Source organism: Oryctolagus cuniculus, chromosome 12, assembly GCF_051225735.1.
Source record: "Oryctolagus cuniculus isolate XC-2025 breed Fujian yellow rabbit chromosome 12, ASM5122573v1, whole genome shotgun sequence".
Lineage (NCBI taxonomy): Eukaryota > Metazoa > Chordata > Mammalia > Lagomorpha > Leporidae > Oryctolagus > Oryctolagus cuniculus.
The window spans coordinates 115,707,176-115,724,636 of record NC_142878.1 but is presented as its reverse complement, the minus strand read 5'-3'; the positions used below and the strand labels follow the sequence as shown (position 1 = coordinate 115,724,636).

General features: G+C 43.7%; 1 pseudogene; it reads right to left on the bottom strand.

Annotated features, from left to right (window-relative positions):
* Positions 1-493: 493 nt before the first annotated feature.
* Positions 494-1,766, bottom strand: LOC127488454 (UPF0561 protein C2orf68-like; annotated as a pseudogene).
* Positions 1,767-17,461: the final 15,695 nt, after the last annotated feature.

The following is a 17,461-nucleotide window of genomic DNA, read 5'->3' as shown; positions in this document are numbered from 1 at the left end:
TTCAGGACCTCAGTTATACGTACACCAGAGGGCTTCAAGAAGTTCACAGACAATTCAGACTGTCTTTCGATTCCACTTTCCATGAACTTTTTGAAGCTGCCTTATGCATATCCTTGAGATAGCGAGGGAGGAAGCATGGGACAGGACATTGGACAGGGAGAGGGAACAGATAAGGAGAGTTGTGTAGTCCCCCCCCACACCTTTTTTTTGCAACTAGGGCTCCAAACAGGCAATTATTGTTAATGTTGAGTTTCCCTTTGTACTTATGGTCTAGACTTTTAAGTCACGGTTGGAGAGTTAGTTTCAAGCTTGCTTTGATAATTCTCCATTGGTTGTCCTGAGCAGAGGAGTCTATTCGCAGCTATTTGCAGCTGGAATTCTGCAGCTCCAGGCAGGTTTTGCTGCAAGAAATCCTTGCAGTTTAGCACCAGGATCTTCTTCCTAGGTCTGCTGTCTGACAGTGGTGTGGCGCATGCAAGCAGCTCACGAAAGCATGGGAGGGGAGGGAGACGTGCTTGTGAGTGGGCCTCAGAAATAAAGGTCTCCCACTTTATTCTGGCGTCAGAATTACTTGGAGAACTTGTTGGAAAGGCAGAGCCTCACAGTCCCCCCCTCCAAGGTCCTGAGCAGCAGCAGGTGCACAGTCCTGTTGAGGGGGTGGGGAGAGAACTGAGAGATTCGACCTGAGGCAGAGAGATGAAGAAAAGGAAAAACAAAGAATAAAGCTAAGAAAAAAAAGAAAAAAAAGTCCAGGGAAACACGGGTGGAAGTGAAGTGAGCACAACACGAAGGAAAGGAACTATGACATAACAGCGCTCACGGAGCTGGGTGGGACACGAAGCAGCCAGGCATGTGACCTCTGAGAACGCAGCATGATGGCGAAAGGCTTCATGGACCCTGGTTCGCCCTCAAGCCTGTGCTCCCAGAACACCAAGTCAGCCACACCGAATTCTCAGAGAATTCCAGAATATGAGGCTGGTCAACAGGCCAACCAGTAAACAGTTGTGGGGGACATGGGCCAGGTGGAGTCTTGGAATGACCCTGGGGATGCAGCAGCTCTGGCAGTGTCAAGATCAAACAGTGGTGCAGGTGCCCTCAGGCTACGGCTGAGCTCCCTGGGCAGAATTCTTCCACGGGCAGTGAATCCAGCCTGCAAAGAATGCTTTCAAGTTGGTCAGTGACGGTTCTGGTGCTTTGCAATCTCCTCTTGGATACGCAACTTGAGAGCCTCTCGCATGGGCGGATCCAGAGGCGTGCGGGCAGACACCTCCTCGCTCACCCTTCCTGGGTCATCGTCCTGATACACAATAACTGATGTGACCTCGCCACTGTCCGCCTCGTATTCTAAGCAGAAGAGCTGATGGCCAGAAGGCTCTAGTTCAGAGCCACCACTACTGCTGCTTTCACTGGACTCCTCCAAGTCTGGGTTGCCTGGGCGGGTAGAGCCATCTTCTCCTTGGCCGCCTGCTTCACCTTCTTGTCGTAGTCGTCCCTGCGGGGAGCCTAGCGGGAGTCAGGGACAGCCGGCCGGGCCAGGCCAAGGGTGGCGGTGGCGCTGGGCGGGGAGGTACCGGGCGATCTGGTTCCGTCGGATGTGGTGCACGAAGCCGTGGCTCATGTCCAGCCGCCCGCCAGGCTTGCAGCAGAGCCTGGGCCTGGGATCCCGGGCCGCCTCCATCTGGAGCCCTGGGCGCAGAGTCGCCGCCACCTCAACGGCCCCAACGGCCGCCCTCCCGCCGGTGGAGGCCCGAGCCAGCCCGCGCTCAGCTTCCGTTCGGGTTTCCTTTGCTTTTTATAAACATCACAATTTGAATTAACATATCTCAGTCCATTGCTGTGGATAGAAGTTAAACCATGTGTTGTAAAAAATAGGGTGTGGAGGGAGAGTTTCTGGGTGATGTTCCATCTCTGTCTGGCTTCTTGGTGATTTGGACCTGGGTCAGTGATAAATTCATGCTTCTCTCTGGTCTGCTTTGCTTTCTAGGAGTCCAACTATTCTAGCTATTTGTTCCTCCAGGTTATTGCTTTGCAGGTTCCTTTGAATGCCTGTTATAATTCAGGCCTATTTTTGGTTAGGAACGGCAGCAGTGGAGATGAATGTATGTATTACTGTTGTCTCACTAAGCAGCCTGGAGTAGAGCCGATGGGTTTACTTGACAGTGTGAACTTCCCTTCATGTTCCTGGAAGCAGCCTCGACCCCTGCATGCAGGCAACAAGGTAGCAGGACAGCGGCACAGCAAACAATGCCATGGAAATTTACTGTTGCAGGGAGCTAGGCCATGCTGCATTGGCTTCTGCATTGGCAGTGCTTAGCCTCGACAGCAGAGCCATCTGCTGGGGCTGCCTCCTTCATACAGGCAGCCCTTCTTTCTTAGTGACCATGGCTCCTGTGACAGCAAAGCTACAGGTTTGGATGGTGGAAACCGTGGAGGAGTCAACAGTGTGGAGCAGCTTGAGTAGATTTCTTTGGTGCTTGAATGATCCTGGCCCACCCGTACAGCTTCTGTGTCTAACATCACTGCCTTCTGCTGCATGGTGGCTCTGCTCTGTCGTGTGTCAGAGACCTTTGGGTAGCATTTTCATTTATAGAGCATGAGCCTAGAAATGTCACTTCCCCAGTGGTTTTAAGTATTAGTTCTTTGGCCTCAGTTTCTGGAAACTCTTCTGTCTTAATGTCATGGCCCAGCACAGAGATGGTGTTTTTCTGGCACTTGCTGGGTTGAGATGGCTGTGTGGCCTTCCTGCTTTATTCCATAAGTGAATGAAATCCTGTTTCAAAGATCAGAAACATAATTTGTTCATTTCTGAGTCAAAGACAGCAGGCTACCTCACTGGTAAGGCAGGCATAAATGGTTATCCCGTGATACCTGGTAAAAGCCACTTGGTTCTTCTTCCTTTAGTTCTGAAAAGCTAGAGCTTGTAGAGTGTTTTTGTAGGCTACAAGCTGACCATTATTGAAGGTGCTGTGAGCATGTGGTAACCCTGTATTCCTAGTCTTGGTTAGCATGTGAATGGTTGTGTTTAATGTATGAAAAAATATATAGATATATATTTCTAAACCTCCAAGAAATAAATAAAGGAAACAAATTGCTTTCAAATGCTTGTGATTATTTAAATGTTTGGTAAGTAAAATAGTAGTATCATACGCTTAATAATAGTAGCTCTGTCTCCTCATACATACATGTTATAAAAAGTTACTAGGAAATTACTGAAAACAATGGCTAGCTTTCTTTAATATTATTTCTCTCTAGAGTAGAGTCTAGATCCTTTCTAAGCCAGATAAAGTACTGAAACAGTAATTACTGAACATAAGTTTATGTATTCTATTTGACATCTTGCTTCTGTATGATAAGGAGAAGCAAAATATCTTGGAGTATCTTAATGAATATGAAAAAGATAAGCTGGCGCTGCGGCTCACTAGACTAATCCTCTGCCTTGTGGCGCTGGCACACCGGGTTCTAGTCCCAGTCGGGACACCGGATTCTGTCCTGGTTGCCCCTCTTCCAGGCCAGCTCTCTGCTGTGGCCAGGGAGTGCAGTGGAGGATGGCCCAAGTGCTTGGGCCTTGCACCCCATGGGAGACCAGGATAAGTACCTGGCTCCTGCCATCGGATCAGCCAGGTGCGCCGGCCGCAGCGCGCCGGCCACAGCGTGCCGGCCGCAGCGGCCACGGCGGCCATTGGAGGGTGAACCAACGGCAAAAGGAAGACCTTTCTCTCTGTCTCTCTCTCTTACTGTCCACTCTTCCTGTCAAAAAAAAAAAAAAAAGATATCACATGAGGGTCCTTATTCCTCTAGAAATTACAGATTCACAAATGTATTAGTCTGCTATCAAATGCTGCTCCATGACTGCACTATAGAGTGAATGTTCATGGCTTCCTCAAATATATCTGTTGGTATATTTAGCCTGTTGTGATAGTCTTCAATACTGGGGTTCTTGGTAAATGATATGGTCACTCTTACAACAGAACCCTATGGTTTTTTTTTTGTTTTTTGATGATTTCTTTTCTTTTTTTTTTTTTTGACAGGCAGAGTTAGACAGTGAGAGAGAGAGACAGAGAGACAGAGAGACAGAGAGACAGAGAAAAAGGTCTTCCTTCCATTGGTTCACTCCCCAAATGGCCACTACACCTATCTGAAGCCAGGAGCCAGGTGCTTCCTCCTGGTCTCCCATGCGGGTGCAGGGCCCAAGCACTTGGGCCATCCTCCACTGCCTTCCTGGGCCACAGCAGAGAGCTGGCCTGGAAGAGGAGCAACTGGGACAGAATCCAATGGCCCCTCTGGTACTAGAACCCCGGGGTGCCGGCACTGCAGGTGGAGGATTAGCCAAACGAGCCGCAGTGCCAGCCTAGAACCCTATGTCTTAAACATTACTTGGCTGTTTCTTCTCTGAACAGCCCTCAGCAATTTTGACAAATTATTTCAACCATAATTGTTTCCATATTTGTCAGCATGTCCTAGGAAAATAATTTATTTGAAATCACAATTAAGAATTACAGAATCAAATTGTTGCAGGAGTTTGAGTCAGTTTTTTACTTCAGGTTGGATAATGAGTGTGAGAAAAAGGAGAAGTAAAGTTTCACTGAGGAGGGGATCCAAGGGAGTGTTCCAGTAAGGTTGTGGACAACACAGCTTATTTAGCAATTGCCTGTTGATTGATCAATCGCCTATGTTGGGGCCTGCTTTGTTGTTTTGTTTCATGTTTGCATATGTTTTCTTCAGGGGTCTGGTTTCTGGTGAATTGAGAAATGGCTTCCTTACATACATTTCAGGAAGTGGTCATTGTCTCTGACCAGGTTATCTCTCTATTGAGGTCTGATCTGGCTTCCAATACCTAGAACATTCTATACATCAAGAAAGTGGTCCTGGTCTCTGATGAGCTGAGAATGCCATCTTTCTGAGTAGAAAGAGTTGAAAGACGTTACCTCACTGATCACTATAGAAATGCCATAGTTGGAAACTGTTGCTGACAGGTTGAAAATGTGGTGGTCTGGCCGGTGCCGTGGCTCACTAGGCTAATCCTCCACCTTGCGGCACCGGCACACCGGGTTCTAGTCCCAGTTGGGGCGCCGAATTCTGTCCCAGTTGCCCCTCTTCCAGGCCAGCTCTCCGCTGTGGCCCGGGAGTGCAGTGGAGGATGGCCCAAGTCCTTGGGCCCTGCACCCCATGGGAGACCAAGATAAGCACCTGGCTCCTGCCTTCGGATCAGCACAGCGTGCCGGCCGCAGTGGCCATTGGAGGGTGAACCAACAGCAAAAGGAAGACCTTTCTCTCTGTCTCTCTCTCTCTCACTGTCCACTCTGTCAAAAAGAAAGAAAGAAAGAAAGAAAGAAAGAAAGAAAGAAAGAAAGAAAGAAAGAAAGAAAGAAAGAGAAAGAAAGAAAGAAAGAAAGAAAGAAAGAAAGAAAGAAAGAAAGAAAGAAAGAAAGAAAGAAAGAAAAGAAAAAAGAAAATGTGGTGGTCTGCTCCGACACCAGAACCTGGTATCTTGTAGTTATTTAAGAAAAAAGGACACTTCTATATCCCAGAACCCGTAATTTTCCTATCTTTCTGTTGGTATTTCACTTACTGCATTCTCACAAGATAGTTACTCAAGGAGCACCCCGCTGCTACCTTTACAATGAATAGTTGATCTGCTGACTGATGTGAGATGAGAAGGCCATAGATATCCAACTGCAGCACCAGCAACAATAAGCACAAAGAAACACATAGGAACATCTGACTACAGAATTGCCCACTTTTGGCAACTGAGGTTTATCTTCAGTTATTGAAACTGGAGTTAGAGAAGTATTTAACTTCATAATAGTAAATGAGAAATGGGCATATCTTTCCCATTCCTAAGATTCTTTTTTCAGTTGCTGACTGAGTGTGGTGGCTGCAGCTGACCAATTCTACAATAGCTTCTCTGTGCTGAGAACTACAGGTTGCACTGGGAGGCCAAGATGTAGCCCCTCTCCTACCAACACCTCTTTTTCTGTTCTATCCTCCATGGTAGGAAGGTTTGATTGCTTCTACAACACAAAACTCAGAGATCACAACCAGTTAAATTTGTGTTTTAACTCTGGTATACTACACATAAAACATGAATGCCATGGCATTGTTCTTAACCATCGTTTTTGTACTATGTCTATGATGATTAATAATTATTCTGTAAAGAATTTCGATGGTGTTCATGTTTGCAGGGAATTTTTCCCTATATTCATTATCTGGTTTTTTGGAGTTCCTTCTCCATAGACTTCTCTTATAATTCTGTTTCTAGAAATTGAAACAGTAATAAAGGCCCTCCCAACAAAGAAAAGCCCAGGACCAGATGGATTCACTGCTGAATTCTACCAGACATTTAAAGAAGAACTAATCCCATTTCTTCTCAAACTATTCAGAACAATCGAAAAAGAGGGAATCCTCCCAAATTCTTTCTATGAAGCCAGCATCACCTTAATCCCTAAGCCAGAGAAAGATGCAGCACTGAAAGAAAATTACAGACCAATATCCCTGATGAGCATAGATGCAAAAATCCTCAATAAAATTCTGGCCAATAGAATACAACAACACATCAGGAAAATCATCCACCCAGACCAAGTGGGATTCATCCCTGGTATGCAGGGATGGTTCAACATTCGCAAATCAATCAATGTGATTCACCACATTAACAGACTGCAGAAGAAAAACCATATGGTTATCTCAATTGATGCAGAGAAAGCATTTGATAAAATTCAACACCCTTTCATGATGAAAACTCTAAGCAAATTGGGTATAGAAGGAACATTCCTCAATATAATCAAAGCAATTTATAAAAAACCAACAGCCAGCATCCTATTGAATGGGGATAAGTTGGAAGCATTTCCACTGAGATCTGGCACCAGGCAGGGATGCCCACTCTCACCACTGCTATTTAACATAGTTCTGAAAGTTTTAGCCAGAGCCATCAGACAAGAAAAAGAAATCAAAGGAATACAAATTGAGAAGGAAGAAGTCAAACTATACCTTTTTGCAGACGATATGATTCTGTACTTAGAGGATCCAAAGAACTCTACTAAGAGACTATTGGAACTCATAGAGGAGTTTGGCAAAGTGGCAGGATATAAAATCAATGCACAAAAATCAACAGCCTTTGTATACACAAGCAATGCCATGACTGAGAAAGAACTGCTAAGATCAATCCCATTCACAATAGCTACAAAAACAATCAAATACCTTGGAATAAACTTAACCAAGGACGTTAAAGATCTCTACGATGAAAATTACAAAACCTTAAAGAAAGAAATAGAAGAGGATACCAAAAAATGGAAAAATCTTCCATGCTCATGGATTGGAAGAATCAACATCGTCAAAATGTCCATTCTCCCAAAAGCAATTTATAGATTCAATGCAATACCAATCAAGATACCAAAGACCTTCTTCTCAGATCTAGAAAAAATGATGCTGAAATTCATATGGAGGCACAAGAGACCTCGAATAGCTAAAGCAATCTTGTACAACAAAAACAAAGCCGGAGGCATCACAATACCAGATTTCAGGACATACTACAAGGCAGTTGTAATCAAAACAGCATGGTACTGGTACAGAAACAGATGGATAGACCAATGGAACAGAATTGAAACACCAGAAATCAATCCAAACATCTACAGCCAACTTATATTTGATCAAGGATCTAAAACTAATTCCTGGAGCAAGGACAGTCTATTCAATAAATGGTGCTGGGATAATTGGATTTCCACGTGCAGAAGCATGAAGCAAGACCCCTACCTTAGCCTCACACAAAAATCCACTCAATGTGGATTAAAGACCTAAATCTACGTCCTGACACCATTAAGTTATTAGAGAACATTGGAGAAACCCTTCAAGATATTGGCACAGGCAAAGAATTTCTGGAAAAGACCCGGGAGGCACAGGCAGTCAAAGCCAAAATCAACTATTGGGATTGCATCAAATTGAGAAGTTTCTGTACTGCAAAAGAAACAGTCAGGAGAGTGAACAGACAACCGACAGAATGGGAAAAAATATTTGCAAACTATGCAACAGATAAAGGGTTAATAACCAGAATCTACAAAGAGATCAAGAAACTCCACAACAACAAAACCAACAACCCACTTAAGAGATGGGCCAAGGACTTCAATAGACATTTTCCAAAAGAGGAAATCCAAATGGCCAACAGGCACATGAAAAAATGTTCAAGGTCACTAGCAATCAGGGAAATGCAAATCAAAACCACAATGAGGTTTCACCTCACCCCAGTTAGAATGGCTCACATACAGAAATCTACCAACAACAGATGCTGGCGAGGATGTGGGGTAAAAGGGACACTAACCCACTGTTGGTGGGAATGCAAACTGGTCAAGCCACTATGGAAATCAGTCTGGAGATTCCTCAGAAACCTGAAGATAACCCTACCGTTCGACCCAGCCATCCCACTCCTTGGAATTTACCCAAAGGAGTTTAAATTGATAAACAAAAAAGCGGTCTGCACCCTAATGTTTATTGCAGCACAATTCACAATAGCCAAGACCTGGAACCAACCTAAATGCCCATCAACGGTAGACTGGATAAAGAAATTATGGGATATGTATTCTTTAGAATACTATACTGCAGTAAGAAACAACGAAATCCAGTCATTTGCAACAAAATGGAGGAATCTGGAACACATCATGCTGAGTGAAGTAAGCCAGTCCCAAAGGGACAAATACCATATGTTCTCCCTGATCGGTGACAACTGACTGAACACCAAAAAGGAAACCTCCTGAAGTGAAGTGGACACTATGAGAAATGGTGACTTGATCAGGATAGCCCTGACTGCTAATGGACAACTTAATACATTATCCCTCATAGTATTTTTTTTGTCTGTTCTACTTAATATGACTGGTTTAATTCTGTAATTATCACACAGTTATTCTTAAGTGTTGAAAATTAACTGAAATATGATCCCTGTTAAACATAAGAGTGGAAATAAGAGAGGGAAGAGATGTATAATTTGGGGCATGCTCGGGCTGACTTGCCCCAATTGGTAGAGTTGGAAACATACCAGGGGATTCCAGTTCAATCCCATCAAGGTGGCATGTGCCAATGCCATCTCACTATTCCAAGTGATCAATTTCAGTTCACAATTGATCATAATGAAAGGACTAAGAGTCAAAGGGAGCACATAAACAAGTCTAGTACCTGCTAACACTAACCGATAGAATAAATAAAGGGGAGAGTGATCCAACATGGCAAGCGAGATACTCAGCAGACTCATAGAATGGCGGATGTCCTAAATAGCACTCTGGCCTCAGAATCAGCCCTAAAGGCAGTCTGATCTGGCTGAAAAGCCCATGAGAGTATTTCAAGCATGGAAAGCCAAGACACTCTGGCAAAAAGATCTCTGTGAGTGAGATCCCAGTGGAAAGAACAGGTCTTCAAAGAGGGAGGTGCCTTTCTCTGAAGGGAGGAGAGAACCTCCACTTTGACTATGACCATGTCTAAACAAGATAAGAGTCGAAGAACTCAAGGGGCTTCCATAGCCTTGGAAACTCATGACTGGTGCATAGGGAGATTACTGATGCCATAAACAGGAGTGTCAATTTGTAAAGTCAACAACAGGAGTCACTGTGCACTTACTCCTCATGTAGGATCTCTGTCCTTAATGTGCTGTACACTGAGGCTTAATGCTGTAACGAGTACTCAAACAGTATATTTCACTTTGTGTTTCTATGGGGGTGCAAACGATTGAAATCTTTACTTAATGTACACTAAACTGATCTTCTGTAAAAAAAAAAAAAAAAAAAAGAAAAGAAATTATCAATTCCCAACTTGACTCTCACTGGGATTAAACATGACAAGAGGTCTGATCTGATTTCATCATCATTTAAAAAAAATCATCTATTATTTTTCACTTTATGTTTCTGTGTGGGAGCAAACTGTTGAAATCCTTACTTAAGGTATACTAAGCTGATCTTCTGTATATTAAGATAATCGAAAATGAATCTTGATGTGAATGGAAGGGGAGAGGGAGTGGGAAAGGGGAGGGTTGTGGGTGGGAGGGACGGTATGGGGGGGAAGCCATTGTAACCCATGAGTCGTACTTTGGAAATTTATATTCATTAAATAAAAGATAAAAAAAAAATTCTGTTTCTGTGAATTCGTTGGTAACAGTCTATGTTTCATTTGTGAGTTAAGATTCTGAGTCTCTCCTTTGTAATCTAAGTGTTTGTAATATGTGTTCATTTGTCAAAGAATCAAGTTTGATTCTGGTGATTTTTAAAAAGATGTACTTATTTAAAGGCAAAGATGGAGGGGGGGTAGGGAGGGAAAGAGAGAGATATCTTTGACTTTCTGATTTAATCACCAAATCAGCACAGTAGCCTGGGAATAATCAGGCCAAAGCCAAGAGTACAGAACTCAATCAGGGTCTTCAAAATGGTGGCAAAACCCCAGGTATTTGAACGAATATCTTCTGCTTCCTATTTGCACAGCAGTGAGCTGGATGGGGAGCAAAGCAATGTGATTGTTTACTTCCCACATACTCAATACGGTCAGGTCCAGGTTTGCCGAAAGCCAGAAGCTTGAAACTCTATAGCTGTATCCCACATTGGTGGCCAGGACCCAGGTTCCTGTGCCATCACATACTTCTCTCTGTGATCTACATTAGCAGAACAGGTACCAGTAGCCATAACTGTGACTAGAAACCAAGTATATGCATATGGCACTTAGGCATCCTAACTGGTTGGTATCTTAACCAATAGGCCAAATGCCTATTCCATATTGTATGTTCTTTTTAAAAACATTTTATTTATTTTATTTGAGAGGCAGAGTTACAGACAGTGAGAAGGAGAATCAGGAAAGAAAGGTCTTCCTTCCATTGGTTCACTCCCCAAATGGCTGCAATGGCCAGAGCTGCGCCAATCTGAAGCCAGGAGCCAGGAGCTTCCTCCAGGTCTCCCACATGGGTGCAGGGGCCCAAGGACTTGGGCCATCTTCCAGTGCTTTCCCAGGCCTGAGAAAGGAGCTAGATTGGCGGTGGAGCAGCCAGGACCAGAACCGGCAACCAGATGGGATGCCAGTGCTGCAGGTGGAAAGATTAACCCACTACACCACAGCACTGGCCCCTCCGTGTTATATGTTCTTAACACAGTAATTTGTATCAATATGTAATGTCCTTTTTGTCTCCTGCAATGATTTTTGTCTCATATAATTGTCTGATGGTAGTATAACCACACCAGTTGGATTTTTTACCTATGATACAATTCTACATTTCCTTTTCTGTCCATCACTTTGAACCTCCTTTCTATTGAATCTACAGTGATTTTATGTAGACGGTATACGGTTGGATTTAGTTTTAAAGCATTCTGATATCTGCTTTTTCATTAGAGTGTTGACACTATTTATATTGGAATAATTATGACATTACTTCTGAAATTTTACATTTGCTTTTTGTTCTCTCTTAGACTATTTTTATCTCATTTCAACCCACACAGCATTTTCTTCATTTCCTTGGATTTTGTAGTGAACACTTTTTATTCCCTTCTCATTTTCCTATTTGTACATGTTTAGGATACTTTTGTTCTTATTACCAATACTTACCTTGGCAAGATTAATATGGGAGACAAAGAAGAACATTATTGAGGAAAATTACTGGGTCAAGAAGACAATATGGGGTTTGAATTGGGCCTGAAAGTTAATGCACCAGTAAGGATGCATGCCCCAAATATGTAAAAAGTCTCAAATGTATATTATGTATAACATTCTAAAATACATAGCCACTTAGCCTGAGTTGATGCCACCTGCAATAGCACACAAAGACAATGTTCCTATACGCCTCAGTCCAACCCTTTTTTTTTTCTTGGTCAAAAATAACATTATTATAACTTCTGTGCATGAACATGCTTATTTCTAATTATGTTTATGTATTTCTCTTTTAATTGTAATAAGAAATAAAAGGAAAGTATGGACAACTATAAAACCATCCTCGATTCACCATCCTCTCAAATAGAGCAGGAGCTGAGGAGGGTCGTGGTGTAGTTGGTTTTCATGGTGGCATTAAACTTTGTTCCCTCTCTACATTCAGGAAACACTTTCAGAGCAACAGGTATTTCCCAGAGTTACCTTGATCTTTTGTTTTTGTGCGCAGTCATCTGGATTCTCCAACTTTCCTTCTAACAATAAACACATGGCCACTATGCATGAATGTGCACTGGTCCTGGGGTTCTTCATACATCACACTTTTTTAAAATGCTTTGGGGGGTAGCTAGAGTGCCAATTTCAGGGGTTCCCAATGGCCAGCCCGAATCCCTTCCTCATGCAGAACAATGTGTCATTACAAGCTTCTTCTGAAACTTTTTCTCTGGAACAATGAACAGTCAAGGTGAATCCAGATCATGTACCTGCTTCATGCAACATTTGAGGGAACTACAGGTCAGGGTGGTGAAAGCCATGGCCACAAGTGACACAGCTGGCAGGCAGGCATGGTGTTCTCTAGATGTTCAGATCCTCACAACATTTTGTTTCTCATCTTATAAAATGTGAACCATTGTCTTCTTTCCTCCTTCACCAAAAGTTCATCACACCAGAGTCAGTTGGCATATACACTGGGAGGAAAAATGATCCCAAGAAAGGGTGTGTGTCACATTTGCACATGAGCTGCTGGATAGCCTGAACCACAAGGGCTCAGGCTTTAGGAAACTGCTCTCTCACTCTAGAGTTTTACACATTCTGCTTGACCCTATGGGACTGTTTGTCTTTGGCTATTCACCTTTCCAGCCTCATCATTTTCCTGCTCCCTAGTAAAATCCTTCCCTTGGCTCCCTTGTGAACCTGTTCTCCCCTTCCTAACCCTTCTTCCTCCTCCTGCCTGTCTTTGCTTATCTAGGGTTATGGCTATGAATGCCAAAATCCTGCCTTAATCTTGGAGTTTTATTTTCTGTGTGCTCATAGTATGAACATTAATTTTATATAACTGGCCTGAACCACCAACCGCCCATACATTTGGCTCAGCCTCATTCTCGATGTGTATATATGGGAATTTCTGAGTAGATTTAACATCTGAACAGCTAGAGTTTGTAAAGAAAATTGCTCTTCCTGGTGAACCTTGAATAGAGCAACAGGACTGAACAGTCTGATCAAGAGGGCACCCCCTCCCTTCATAGAACATGTGAGAGAACTTAGGGGCAGGGAAGTGAAAGACCTCACCCCAGTTGACACAGCTGACAGCCATTGAATTTTCCTGGTGATGGTTCCTCTCAACATTCTGGGTATGAATGTCACAAAATTTGAGCATAGGAACCATTATCTGCTTGCCTTCTTCAACAAAGATTCATTGTAACAGGGCTGGTTGGCATATAACTTAGGGATGACAAATGATTCCAAGAAGCACTGTTTTACATTTGCACATGAGCCATATGATGCCCTGAACCATGAATGCTACTGAAAGAGATACTAGGGATCTCTGGATATGTGGAAATGGGAAATGTCCCAGATGCTCCTGAGGAAGTAGGAGCATTGGATTCCCCCTTCTGGGTGTTTCCTTGGTGGAGAAGCCATTGCAGGTACATGTTTGACATTTTGTTTTTGTTTTGTTTCAGATGAATAATTCCAATTTGTATTTATCTGGAACCCAAGAGAGAAATGAGCAGAGCCAGTGTGTGCTATTGGAAGCAGGCATGAGGTGAGTTTTCCATCATCATCCACACAGCCCCTCACTCCATCCTCAGATCACCCCCAAGGTGCAGGCGTCATTATCTTCACTCTGTGAGTGAGAAGCCTGAGGCTCACAGAGGTAAAGGAACTTGTTTTAGCAAAGAAGGACTCAAAACCAGGGACAAAAAATAGCCAACTTGGACTTGATATAGAAAATTTGTAATGCTGCAAATCTGCACCATCCTTTTAGGTTTCTCAACCAGAGAATACCTTGATGAAAACACATGGAAGAGCTGGCTGGTAGCATTTATAAAGGATTTACAGAGGTAGGAAGAAACTGGAGCAGAGAGCAATGGCATAGAAGGCTGTGACTGCAATCCAGACACTGGAGATGGAGCAAACAGAGTTTGGAACTAGCAAGCCTTGGTCCAGGACAGGCCTACTGGTTAACACAGTGGTTGGGATGCCCATATTTCATATTGGAACATCTGGGTTCAAGTCCAGGCACAGCTTCAGATTCTAGCTTCCTGCTAATGTGCACCCTTAGAGGCAGCAGGTCATGGGTCAAGTAGTTAGGTTCCTGCTACCCACAGTCAAGACCTGGATGGAGTTCTTGGCTCTCAGTTTCAGCCTGGCCAAGACCTGGTAATTTCTGGCATTTGAGGAATTGGATTAGCAGACAGGAGCTTGTTTTCTCTGCCTCTCAAAAAATACATTTAAAAAAAAACCAAAACACCCACAAGACCTTGTTCTAGCCTTGTCCCTGCCATGCTTCCATTACTGCTGGGGAACCCTGAGCAAGTCACAGCCATTTCTCTGAAGCTTTGTAATTTGTCCCTAAGATGCTGATGAACTGATAATAGAAAACCCTGAGGTTCTTTCAAACTCTAAAATTGTGCCTGAGATTTATAAATTTTAATGCACTCTGAATACCATCTTGAATCCAGAAAAGAATATAGATGTAGTAATTCTTAACATAATCTTGTCAAAGTACAAAGGAATAGGCTTGATTTTAAGAATGCTTTTTTTTTTTTGGACAGGCAGAGTGGACAGTGAGAGAGACAGAGAGAAAGGTCTTCCTTTGCTGTTGGTTCACCCTCCAATGGCCGCTGCGCTGATCCAAAGCCAGGAGCCAGGTGCTTCTCCTGGTCTCCCATGTGGGTGCAGGGCCCAAGGACTTGGGCCATCCTCCTCTGCACTCCCGGACCACAGTATAGAGCTGGCCTGGAAGAGGAGCAACCGGGACAGAATCCAGCACTCTGACCAGGATTAGAACCAGGTGTGCCAGCGCTGCAGGCGGAGGATTAGCCTATTGAGCCATGGCGCCGGCCAAGAATGCTTTTTAAAGCAGATTACATCACAACAAGCCCATCATTTCAGCATCTTTCTGTTTTCCTTGTTTATGAATATGATTTGGACACTGGTGCTATAGCAGTGGTTGACATTAAAGTCAAATAAGAATATTATGTTTGAAACAGAGGAGAGAATTTAAGCTTATCTTTCTAAGAAATTTATGAAAATATACTTGGCAGACAGAAATTGCATTGTCATCAAATTAGTTTTCTAAGCTCAAATTTAATTAAAATGAGACACTTCTACAACTGGTTCAATCAACAGAGTGTAAAGAGATTTTGGAGGGGCCGGCACAGTGACGCAGTGGGCTAATGTCCTGGCCTGAAGCACCGACATCCCTTAAGGGCACCAATTCAAGATCTGGCTGCTCCACTTCCAATCCAGCTCTCTGCTATGGCCTGAAAGCAGTAGAAGATGGCCCAAGTCCTTGGGCCCTTGCACCCATGTGGGAGACCAGGAAGAAGCTCCTGGCTCCTGGCTTTGGATCAGTGCAGTTCTAGCCATTGTGACCAATTGGGGAGTGAACCAGTGGTTGGAAGACCTCTCTCTATCTCTCCCCCCCACCCCATGTAACTCTGAATTTCAAATAAATAAATAAATCTTTTAAAAAAGAGAAATTTTGAATAGAGCACACAGGAAATAAATATAGTACCACTCGAGCAAATAATCAACACAACAGTTGCGTGTCTGCTGTTGCTGGTGATGCTTCTCAAATATCTTTAACGACTTCTGGATGAATTGACTTCTGCTGGTGTGAAGCAGGCTCGTCATGCCTGGCTCACACTTGCAAATTTAGTTCTGTAAGAACAAGAGTTCCCTCTTGGGGAAAAGACCTTAATTCATTTATTGAGGCTCCACTTCTATAACTGACACACTTCCTATTAGGCGCCATGTCCAAAAACTGTCCCATTGAATAATTAAAGTTCCAAACCATGAACTTTTTTTCTTTTTCCCAGAATGTAAGTCCACCATTTCAGCTGTTTTCAAGACAGTGTAAGTTGTGTAAGTTGGCAACTCTTTTTTTTTTTTTTTTGGACAGGCAGAGTGGACAGTGAGAGAGAGAGACAGAGAGAAAGCTCTTCCTTTTGCTGTTGGTTCACCCTCCAATGGCCACTGCAGCTGGCACAGCACGCTGATCCGAAGCCAGGAGCCAGGTGCTTCCTCCTGGTCTCCCATGCGGGTGCAGGGCCCAAGGACCTGGGCCATCCTCCACTGCCTTCCTGGGCCACAGCAGAGAGCTGGACTGGAAGAGGAGCAACTGGGACAGAATCCGGTGCCCCAACTGGGACTAGATCCTGGTGTGCCGGTGCTGCAGGCGGAGGATTAGGCTATTAAGCGCAGCGCCGGCCCAAACCATGAACTTTTAATGGACACTTTGAAACCACAGTGCTATTTAAACCCTATCAGGTTTTTGGGTTTTTTTTGTTTGTTTGTTTTTGTTTTTGTTTTTGTTTTTTTTTTTTTTGGTAGAATAGTTTCCTGGGTGACTTTTGTGATACCTCTCAACCAAGGGATAGGAGACGTGTACACAATTAATACTTTCCCACACATGGATTGTACGCTGCAGGTAATATAAAGGGCTGATTCAGATGCTAAGCATTCAGTCACAAACACCAAGTGGATTCATGGGGTGATTAACTAGGGACTGTTGACGGAGGCCCATGAGAATGTCACTTAAGTAAGTTAGTTGACCCTCGCAGCCTGGTAGATGATGACGAACAGTTATCAATGCATCTGGTTACATGAAATGTGTGAGGTCTGGAAAACCTTGGGGATATCAAAGTCACATAAACAACACAACCTTGATCTGACTTGCATGATCCAGGCAGGGGCTAGTCATAGTTGTGAAAAGCACTAACATATCTCCCGGGATTTCTAGCTTCCCATCCTTATTAATCCTATGAGAAAGCATATTCTCACACTGGCGATTTTACCATACAGCTGTGTATGTTGGGGACCTCTTGACCAAAGAAATAAGATGCTTCTCTGAGAGTTCTTTACAACAAAGCCAAATTAATAGGAGAGATACATGAGGGAGCAACATTGTTTTCAGTTTGGTTTGTATTGACTGCATAGTCAGATACTCATGATTCACTTAAGGTGCACTCCTGTCCATGTTTGGCTTTGTCTCCACTGTGTAGCTTATGCTAACAGTTTTGGCAAGAAGGCTCTGCATTGCTTTGCTTGGAAGGTCAGGCAGACATGCAAGAAGGGCTCGCGATCCCTTTTCACTGTATTTCTTCTGAGCAGAAGCCAGGTGAATTGGGTTGAAGTGATAGGTCTTTTCCCTTAGCAGAAATTCCCACCTGGGTCTGCTCTTCTGGGAAGCGCTCAAAGCCAATTTCATGACACCAAGCACCTCCCTGTAGCTGAGGGCATTGGGCTCTAGTCACAGCTATGGCTACAGATGGCTTTTCATGCTGATGTAGCTCACAGACAGCAGCATGTGATGGCTGAAGAACCTGGGTCCCTGCCACAAAAGTGGGAGATGTCCACCTGG